Raw genomic sequence first — 11825 nt, 5'->3', positions numbered from 1 at the left:
ATATGTCACATTCCTGTGCTCTGAAAGTGCCGTAGCGTGGCACAGCCAAAGGGCTTGCAGTGCAACGCTGTGGCACTTTCTTGTAGATCTGCCCCTCTGTGCATGCCCTTCCACACCCTAAAAAAGACATACACATGTGAAGTTATCTATGACAGCGCCTTGAAGCCAGCACCCCCTGCTCTACCAGCCTTTTACGCACACGCTTTTAATATTCCTTATCAGCCACAGGACAGTCTACTTGTGATGTTTGCAATGCATGATGGGCATTTCCCCCTCAGTGCACCGTACGTTGTAATGAAGCGGTTCTGTACAATCAGCATTGCCCTTCACAGCTGCCTTCACAATATCCGGGCTCGTGCCAGAAGGAAGGCTGTGTGTGCCCACAGTGACGCTGACATCTGTCCCCTGTGGCAGAGACGGAAGCTTTTGTGTGTAATATCCCAGTTGCTGAGATTACGTTTATTTCTAAACAAACAAAACATGGTACTCATATCCATCCCTATCGTGAATGCTTCACTCCGGATCAGTGTGCACATGTTTGCCAGTGTTCAGAGAGGCAACATGTGTCTGCCCTGATCATGAATCTGTTCATGGCTGCGGGGTGTGTCTGTCCTGTCAGAGGCAGGAGGGCATCTCCACATGAGGGAATATTTGATTTATTGAACTGACAGCAGCTGCACCGACAAGATGGCCGCCAGCGAGAGAGACAACGCGGAAGAGGCTGAAAACAGAGAAATATGAACAACAGCAAAGGAACTGAAGTGTCTCCAGGGTTGGGGTACAGACCACTCGGAATCCATAACACAAGCCGAAGAGTCTGCGGAACTGGAGTACGACTGACCATGGGTCGCGTACTTTAAAAACAAATATAAATAGGAAGATATACCTGGTATTCGAGGGTGTCTTTTCTTCCACCAGCAAAAGACTCTCCATTGATGGATGGAATGCAGAACAAATCAAAACATTCACCCCCAGTCAAGAGATCTGGGTTAAATCCATCAGGGCACTGAATGCCCCCCACCCCACCCCAGTGGCCATCACAGAGAGGGTCTTTAGACAGCATCACTAACCTAGTTGGTGACTTTTTGGATCTGGTGCCATGGGTCACAACCAAACATACCATGTAGAGAACTGTGGACAAGCGCCGGACCACCAGGCTATCCAGGGGCCTAGTCCACTAGGGGGCACCACCATGCAAACCAGTGGATAATTGGGCAATGCCCCATGAGTATTAAACAACCCAGGGCTTCTGGTCTCACACAGGCCCCCACCGGCTCACTGGGCTGGTGGAATGGAAAGAGGTTTCATACATTAGGGTTGATCATCTTATTAGATGTTTTGCATTTACCTCTCTTCCTCTAATTTCATAAGCTTTATCCTATCTTTCTCCCTTCCTCCTCTTCTTTCCTTTCCATTTTCTTTCTCAGTAAAAATACATACAATTCTGTTGTTTCTTTCTTCATAAATAAAGTTATTTCAGCACCAACTCTTCTGCATCTGGTTTAAAAGACTATAGTGTTACTGCTTTACATATTCATAATATTTAACATCTCATTTTTCCAAATGTACTCAAATACAAGATTGTTATTCATTTATATATTATGTTATGGTGTATGTTACGATACAACTCAAGAAAGCATTTTTAAAGGAAAAGAAAAAGAAATGGTCAGAGACACAAACAGGACATGACAACATTTTCAAGTATGCTGCCTCGTGTTATTTTAGGATAGTTAGAAGCTAGAGTGCCCTTGGGGGCTGCTATGCCCCTTGAGGGCTGGCACCAAGCTGACTGGTGGTTTGGGCCACCTGGCCACCAGCAGTATATGGAGCCTGGCATCAGAGGCAGGCTGCTGAGCAGAGGCGAGTGTGGGCCACGGGCATGGGCGGCAAGCTCGGCTTGTGGGTGGTGGGGTGGGCGCAATGGGGGGACGTGCCCTGCTTCAAAAACAAACAAATAGATCTTGCCTTGTCGCTGCTGCCGCCCGGTCCCGTGTCTTCTTTCCTGCTCGCCTGTGTCCGACTACATGTCGGAACAGGAAGCAGGCAACCAGGCTCCCACCTCTAAGCCAATCACAATGCTACAATGCCACATTGTGATTGGTCTCAGCGCCGTTACCCGGTCCTCAGCCAGGGGCTGGAGGGGTGGGCATGTTCTCCATGCAGGCCGTAATACATCCTGCAGAGAACAGGGAAGTGTGCATGACTGTTTTGGGCACAGGAGTGCTCTACCATTCCTCCCCTGCAGCTCTGCCCTGCCCGCTCACGCACTGACGTAGCAGGAAGAAAAAATAAAACGATAATAACATTCTGTTATTATAATTTTATTTAGTATTTTCTTTGCTGCTCCTGGCAGTGGGGCGACGCTCCTACGCCTTAGCAGAAGAGCCGCCACTGGCCACGGGGAGGATTGAGGTGCTCTCTCTTTGGCTCTCATCTGTGGGCTTGCTCTCAACAGCACTGCTCAAGAGGGGGCAGATGGCAGGTGAGGGAGAGACTCGCCTCTCAGGCTCCAGTTCTGAGGATGGTGGAGGCTAAGACTGCGGCGACGAAGATTGACAGGAGGCAAAAGGCTTCAGAGGTCGAGGAGGGCTTAGAGGTGGTAATAGAAAGGAGAAGGGGTGATGAACAGGCTGGTCAAGAAACAACAGAGTGTAAAGAGGTGAAAAAAGGCAATGGAGAGATAGGGTAAGTTAAAAACAACATGGGCGCTGATTAGTGAAGATGCAATAGAGGTTCCTGAGACCCTGCACACCACCCACCCTCCTCGCTTAGGCCTTGAAAGAAAAAGGAGACACCATAAGTGAGAGGTGGACAACATGGAGTGGAGTTGGCCAAAACAGAATTGGAGCCATGGGAACACGAGGAAGGGAGGAGAGTGTACAAGGAGACAGGGGAGATGGCACTGATGATCTAAGTAGCAGATGGCACCACATGCTGCCCATGGGCACCACAGGCCCTGCCCTGCCCCCATGGCCTCCAGGATCATGACGGCAGCCGCAGCAAGAGAAGGTGCACACCGCTCGTAGAACATGCACAGTTTCTGTAGCTTCCGCTCTCTTATTCCCAAAGCCATTCAGCAACCAATAGGAAGCTGTTGTGAATTTAAGTCTGGCATAAGTGGTGAGCCCTGTGATATCATTGGTGATCAAAGGGTCTGCAATGTCAGTTCAACCACTGATGAACATGGGGGTGGGGGTGCAGAGTGTATGTGAAGACAAAGGACCAGGAAGCGGGCTGTGTCATACTGACCACCACGGCGTAGAGGCCAGAAATAGGTCTGAGCAAATGGAGGACACGGAGATGACAAGGAAGGGGAGAATGAAGAGGGAAGAAGGGTGAAGGAAGTAAGGATCGAGGCAGCAGTTAATGATCAAGTTTATTGGCGGCACTGATGGAGAAACTGAAGACCTTCAGGAAGAGGGTGGATGGAAGATACATGTCCATGGAGGTCAAGAGAAGGATGTAGGGTTCGGAGGCTGGACATCATCTTGTAGGGCAGGAATCTGGGTGGAAGACGAGCAGCTTGTAGGAGACGGATGGATGTTGAGAAGAGTCCCCCTCAGATAGAGCAATGCTTCTTGAAGTGAGGCTGAGATTACCGTACGGCTGCACATACAACTCATAGTCACACGTAGGCCTGTGAGCTAGAGAAGACATGATATGAATATAATACAACCAGCGAAGGGTGGTGTTGATACAACAAAAGTTTCAGAACCTCAAAGAGAAGGACCTGTCAGTCAGGAATCTGACAGGATATCACGCATGGAGAAGTAATATAATTTCTCCATCAGGCGTCTCACTCAGGACAGGAAGATGTACCAGAAAGTTGGGAAACCAAGAAAGGTTGTTGGGGTAGCAGGAGGAGGAAGCAATGGCTGAAAAGCTTGGTGGAAGTGGATGACCTAAAAAAAGGAATGGAGGGTTTGGAAGACAAGAAGGGAGACACTTTTGACTGTAAGGCTTCACAGAAGGTTCTGAATACCTTTCAAGGAAATTGTACTCCATGTAAAATTTCAAGCAGGCAGCTGTCAATCAAGTAAGAGGTGCAGTAAGTCTTGGAGAGGCAACCAGGCACTCGTCAGGAGCTCTCTACCCCTTTGAGCATTTTAGGTGTGCCCTAAAGTCCAAGTGCATAAGAATGACCGAGACAATTCAAGATGATTTGAAATGTTTTAGATAGGGTGACCAGAATTTGAAAATAAAAAACCGGGACAGGTCAGACATAAAAGTAGGACTAAATCCTTTAGTCTTCTATATCTGGCCTGTCACGTTTTTTGCATAGCCTTAATATATATACATGACAATCTGATTTTAAACTTATAATTTATGTTATTGAACAATCAATTGGGTGATCTTTGGTGTATTGTTGGCTGATTGGTGACAAGGAGGACCAAGACTAATGTTGAGATTTGAGATGTTAAGATGAGATTGTACTATCTATATATGTGCAGCCAATTATGGTTATTTATGAAACTAATCACAACCCTCTCACTTTTACCTCTTCTAGAAACCGGGGTGTTGATGGAGTGATAATGTGCATCACGGATAGAAGATATGGTTACGAGCACAACAACTCCACAAAAACTTACACATTAGCACGGGGTATATATTGACATATATATAGATATTTTACTTTGGAACTCCTAGTAATGGGTAGAAAGGGTGTAACTCTAGAGGAATGTGATTTTCTTATATACACTCAATTATTTTTATTTTTGGTTTACTAGCTTCTACAATCTCTGACTTAGAATGGATATACTTAGAAAATTAGTAGGTTGGGAGGATACATAAGATACGGAGGGATATGGGATGAATTGAAAATTAAGCTTGGATAAAAGATTGCTTCATAGGGTACTACACTGGAATCAACCTGCTTTCCTTTTCTGTCTCCTTTCTCAAAATTTCTCTCCTGACCCTTCTCTTCTCCCTTGCCCCCTACCTTCTATGTCTTTTTCTTCAATAATAGTACTCTGTCCTCCTGTCTGTGTACCTCTAGCTTTCTGAAATGAATATGAATATGAATTAGGGTACTATACCCATGATTTTTTGTAAACAATCGTTAAATTCATCAAACACCATGTGCTACAATACACCATACACCTTGGAAGTGTGCCTTTATGAACTAAAATCAAATGTATTTTATAACAAGCATTTACAATGCAATGGTTTTGCCTTTGTTAAAGTTAGAGCTATTGGCATTGCTCTTGACATTATTTTTATTTATGTTTTTTTTAACATAAATAAATGGCATTGTCATTTACAATGCCACTAGCTTTATCTCTCGCAAATGACACCCACACAGAGCCCCCCACACACACAGCCACACAGAGCCCCCCACACACACAGCCACACAAAGCTTCCCACACACACAGAGCCCTCCACACACACCCACACAGCACAAGCAGGCAACAGGGGCACACGGAGGCACAAGCAGGCAACAGGGGCACACGGAGGCACAAGCAGGCAACAGGGGCACACGGAGGCACAAGCAGGCAACAGGGGCACACAGAGGCACAACCAGGCAACAGGGGCACACAGAGGCACAAGCAGGCAACAGGGGCACACAGAGGCACAAGCAGGCAACAGGGGCACACAGAGGCACAAGCAGGCAACAGGGGCACACAGAGGCACACGCAGGCAACAGGGGCACACAGAGGCACACGCAGGCAACAGGGGCACACAGAGGCACAAGCAGGCAACAGGGGCACACAGAGGCACAAGCAGGCAACAGGGGCACACAGAGGCACAAGCAGGCAACAGGGGCACACAGAGGCACAAGCAGGCAACAGGGGCACACAGAGGCACAAGCAGGCAACAGGGGCACACAGAGGCACAAGCAGGCAACAGGGGCACACAGAGGCACAAGCAGGCAACAGGGGCACACGGAGGCACAAGCAGGCAACAGGGGCACACGGAGGCACAAGCAGGCAACAGGGGCACACGGAGGTACAAACAGGCAACAGGGGCACACGGAGGTACAAACAGGCAACAGGGGCACACGGAGGCACAAGCAGGCAACAGGGGCACAAGCAGGCAACAGGGGAACGAAAACAGGCACAAGCAGGCAACAGGGGCACGCGGAGGCACAAGCAGGCAACAGGGGTACACGGAGGCACAAGCAGGCAACAGGGGCACACGGAGGCACAAGCAGGCAACAGGGTCATGAAAACAAGCACACGCAGGCAAAAGGGTCACAAGCATGAATTGTAATTTAGACAGGGCTGAAGTGGAGAACGGTCAGTAGGGAAGTAGTGCGGCTGGTGCAGTGGTACCAGGCCGAAAGGTGAGGGGGGTCCTATGCTTTTGACTATGGCTGTGACGTCGGTTTGTGCTAAACCCCTCTATTTGTCTGTTGCACTTATAAGCTACTCTATTTCCTCTTGCGTTGGCATATTTTATCTTTTCCAGTTTCTTACTCATCATTGTTTTTTTTTTACCTGCAACTCTGTTTGTAGCTCGATCATTTGTAAGGCGCCCTGATACCCACTTGATCACGTCTGCGCTATATAAAACTTTATATAAATAAATAAAATGGAGATGGGGAAAATTGGTTGAATATTCAAAAACCAAAAGCCATAGTGTAAACGTTCTATCACATCATAACAGACCCACCCAACAAACTGAAAGTATTCATTACATGGAGCCAAAGTGACCAACAAATGGGTCAACTGAGAAATGATTGAACCCAAAAAAGGCAAGCTGCCAACTGGAATTTCTATTGCACAGCTCTCTACATGAAACGTGTACGACAAGACAGAAAAGAAACCATAGAATGGGCTACCATAAAGCCATTAAGACATAAGAAAAAGGTCTAATTTGAGACAATGCAAGTTCACTCTGAGGCGGTAAGTGAACCCTCAAGACGCACTAAACGAATATGCATTTTAAAACAAGATTCATATCACAAAGTTATCCAAGGATGCAAATACATGCTTGTGAGTCAAACAGCAGCCTCGTTTTTACATCATGGGAACAAAAACGGTCACGTTCTTACTTCGCACATCTGGTAAAATACTAGATTAAAAAGTAATCATGGGCAGATGATGCTCCTGAACTAAGTAAAACACTAATGTACACGTGAGACTGTCCATTAGAAGTCATCCCTTCGCACACCATTAAGAGTGACAGACTACCAATACAGACTGGCCTCAGAAACGGATTCGTATTCCCCGACTGAAAAAAACCTTCAAGATGCGGTACAGGAGGCCTGGGCATTTCCAATGAGCCATGCGTAGGTGGGTTTTGCACATCGCTGGAACCATCAAAGCGTTCATGAAGCATCACCTAAAACTCGCGATTTCATCTGATTTACATCAGTTCGGAGATTGCTACCGCATACCTTGAGTAAAGCAACTTGCTGACTGGACAAATGTTGTATACGATTATTGCCTTCCCAAAAGCGACTCACGTCCGTTGAATTCAAAGTGAAAGTATGACGTGAATGAACGCCTCCTCTCTGATGGGAATCAATTACTATTTGAATTACAGGAGACACCAATAAGGCATAGAATATCCGCCCTCCTTCGTCAGCCTAGACAACCACCTGCAGATTGAATTAGAAATACCAATTTCGCCCGCCTATACTCCCAGTCACTACATCGCACTGTTTAGTTCTTGATCTATCCTTTAACCACGTTTGCTCTATCACGTCTAAATAGCTGGTAGACGGAGACCTGGAAGAGGCTAACCTGGCATTATACACCATCAAAAGCGAGGGGCCAGGTGGTATTTCTTTTCACTAAGCAGACACTGGGTCTAATTTTCCTCTCTACCGAGGCGACTTCACCCACTTTTCTCGAACAGACTCTGCATTCAGCTGACTGAAGAAATGCGCCTATTAAGAGTACAGCTTAGCACGGGTATTAAGGCCAGCAACAGCCAAGTCGTGTTAGGTAAGCTGCGGTGAGGAAGAAACACATCCAAAACACTACACATGGAGTAAACAACCTCCCTCTGTCCGGGATGATACCCCATTCACAAAGCTCATTGGGCATGGAACACAAGTTGCGCCCCCGCGGCCGTCGCCATTTTAACGGAGGGGGGCGCCTCGCACACTTCCAAGCAGTAAGATGGCGGCGGCCGCTTGTGGCGTCGTTTGTTTTTCCGGCGGCTGGTGCGCGGTGCTCCTGCCGCTCGTTACCTGTATGCGTTCCGCGATGCCCTGTTCTGTACTCGGCGGGCCTGTGCAGCGCAGTCCCTGGCTCTCACAGGAACAGCAAGACTCAGTGTTGCGAAACCGGTTAATGTTAGCTCCCAGCTTAAGATAACCATATTCCCTAACGTGACAGTCAAACTAGTAGTTTCAAAACCACAGTTCCAGCCCGAGAACCATTTTGTACCCGCACACAGATCAGTCCGTCAGCGCGCCCTTATGTATATTTTTCCTCGGTACAATATTCTAGGGACCTGATGGGGGTTAAAAACATCAACAGCCCAAAACGTTATGGGTGATAATGCAGACATCCCTTACACTCAACAAAAGGGGGCCACAAGCAGATGTGCAGCCTTTGAAGCACCAGGCAAATTTACATTATTTTGTGCGATGTCACACTAATGTGTACCTGCAAGAAGGTCTTAAAAGTGCAAGTCTCCTTCGGGCAGTGTTTGCATCTTAGCTGAGAGCCTCACCCCCACGTTGAGAAGCTGGCACCGTCCGGTGCGTGATAGGCAGCTATAGCCTATATTGGTTTCTCCTTCAAGTATCAGACGTGGCTAGCGACCATCCCTTTGAGGCACATACGAGTGACAGGTGAGTGCTGAACACAAAAGGCACGAGCACAGAATTACTATTTGCCGAAGCGCGACTACAGCGCAAAATAGCCCCTGAGCGTGTCACTAACAGTTTCAGAAGAGAAGCAGCAAGGTCCGTTTAAAGTGCGTGTATTGAACCAGTTGTATTTTAGCCAGACTTGCTTGTTCTACTTTACTCCTTTGATGTGGCAGAGATTCGGGATGTATGTACTCCGTAAAAAGCTATGGTTGCTTATTACTGCATTTCATGACTCAAGCAGTGCATACTAGACATTTCTTTCAACATGAGTAGCGCACCTAGAGGCTGAGCCGGCCGGACACCCAGGCCGGCCGGCCGGACATGCAGCGAGCGGTCTGCAGGGAGTCCATTTTGCTCACCTTCCGCACCCGACGCTTGAGCAGTGCCTCCGCTGCAAACACTCGCTCCCCAACAGCCGAGAGCTCCATGTCCGTGCTCCATGTCCGTCCCGTTCCCTACAGTGCCGGCAATGCCGGACCAGACACGGGGGCGTTCCCGGCGTCGCGTGACGTCGGCAAAAGCCAAAGAATGTCGGGAACGCCCCCGTGTCTGGTCCGGCATTGACGGACAGGCCCCTCGTCCAATGGCAAGGCTCCGTTTACGGAGCCAGCCAATCAATGACGAGGGCCGAACCAAGCCACACTACTCTTCTCATCAGGTTTTCGCCCGCGCGAAAAAGCTGCGCAGAAAGCGCAGCTTTCGCCAGGCAAAACCTAAAAACGGCACCTTTGGGAACCCTGTGTGAAAGTTTAACACAGAGTCTCTCTTCCTTTGTTATGATTTGTTTTCTATATCAATCGCAAAATGTCTGTGGTGGTCATGTGACCAAGAACCCGTGAGCTCGAAGCGCGTCTTGTTTTGTGCCCAATAAAGAAATTTTGTTCGTACCTGGCTGGTGTGGCTTGTCATCCCTTCGTCGAGCGAGAGGATCAAGTGTATATATATATATATATATATATATATTCACTGAAAAAACCATAGGTTATAGACCATATATAGTTAGGGATTAGCATTTACAAAACCTTATTTTACTCGCACAAAACCATTGAAATTCGCATATATAGTTAGTTGCACTAACTATATATCGCGCACCCGCAATCCACTGCTGATGATGTCACATATTACATCATTCATGACATGGTCAGTGACATCACTGATGACATCACTGATGACATCATCCAGTGACTGTATGTTTCTGTAAAGTTAAAATATGTCTTACATATTGAAGAATGAGTGGATGTATACGTGTCTGGATGAAGGATTTAGTAGGTGCATGACTGACTGTATGAGAGAGTGATTAAATGTGTCTCACTGAGTGCATGGGTTAGTGACTAAACTGTCTTAATTTGTGCATCATTATATCTGTTGTTCTGTAAACTGCTGCATGTGTTGATCAGTAGCTATATGAGTAACTATATGGGTTATTGATTGGTTGCCCAAGTATTTGTATGGGAGAGTGAGTGTGTGTGTGTGGGTGTCTGGGAGGTGTGTGACTCTGTGCATAGATGTGAGAACAGTTGATTCACTAGATGTATGGGTTAAAAACTGCATGTGGAAACAGCGGTATTGATGGTTGAGTGAATGGACATCTCAGTGCTACATGTCAAAGTAAGTACATATGTAAAACAAAGTACATGTGAGAGTTGACAACTATAAATTACTGTGTATAAGAGCTAGTGAATGTGTGAGTGGCTGCATGGATCATTGAAAACTTGTATCAGTGATTGTATAAGAGAGTAAATATGTGTTAGTATATGTTTGAATAAGTAAGGTGTGTATAACTGTATAGTTGAGGAAATGGAGGTGTGATTGATTCTTGGCATGACTGACTAGGTGTGTGAGTAACTCCATGGATGAGTGACAGTCTGTAAGTGTCTGTTTACACTGATTGTATCTAAGGTTATATTAGAGTCTGAAGAGGTTCAACGTATTATCACATGAATGATATCATCAGTGATGTCATCAGTGATGTCATGTGAGATGTCATCAGTGATGTCATCAGTGATGTCATTTGAGATGTCATCAGTGATGTCATCAGTGATGTCACTGACCATGTCATGAATGATGTAATATGTGACATCATCAGCAGTGGATTGCGGGTGCGCGATATATAGTTAGTGCAACTAACTATATATGCGAATTTCAATGGTATTGTGTGAGTAAAATAAGGTTTTGTAAATGCTAATCCCTAACTATATATGGTCTATAACCTATGGTTTTTTCAGTGAGTTTTCAAGGTTTTGTAAATGCTGATTCCTAACTATATATGGTCTATAACCTATGGTTTTTTCAGTGAATTTCAATGGTTTTTTAATAGCAAATATCAAAAGCTGTAAAATGTATTCTTTTAAATGACACTTTTTCCCCAAACTGCCTTGGTATATTCCAATATATGTCAAAGACAAAAATGTAAGTGGTCCAATCAATTTTTTCCACAATTTGAGAAAGCACAGAAACATGTGAATAAATCTGTTTCTGCTTACATGAGAGACTCTGGAATGGGTTTAATATACAACAATAACTTGCGTTCCAACATTCAACACATCTACAGAAGAGATGGTGTGCACTTCTCTGATGAAGGCAATAGAATATTCGTCCTTTATTTAAAAGTGTGCATTGGAACCAACTTGTAGGTACCTAAATTAGCCACAGAACACAATAGCTCTTTTCAGAGCTACCCTACCTCTGATCATTCAAAACGTTTATCTTTTTCTAATTTTTTTTTCTTCACCAAAGTACGCTCCCAGGTTCGCTTACCGGTGCGCGTACCGGGCGCTCCCCCGCGAAATTTTCAAAAATTTAATTTTTTTATTTTTCCATATATCAGCGTCCTAATCCCCCCTCAGAAAACCTAGAGGGTCACAAAGTGTCTACCGTGCCCCCTTCTACCCATTCCGTACATTGTTTGTCCTCCATCTTATGTATCAATTCTACCGATACACAAAATGGAGGACTCCTGTAACGCTGCCGGTTCGCGTACCGGGGAGCGCACCGGTAAGCGTTCGATAAAAAAAGGTGGGAAAGTAATTTACAGAAAAACTACTACAGACACTTT

This window comes from Lissotriton vulgaris, unplaced genomic scaffold (genome assembly GCF_964263255.1).
Source record: "Lissotriton vulgaris unplaced genomic scaffold, aLisVul1.2 SCAFFOLD_1266, whole genome shotgun sequence".
NCBI classification, from domain to species: domain Eukaryota; kingdom Metazoa; phylum Chordata; class Amphibia; order Caudata; family Salamandridae; genus Lissotriton; species Lissotriton vulgaris.
The sequence above is the reverse complement of the archived record's forward strand: the minus strand, read 5'-3'. Positions refer to the sequence as shown.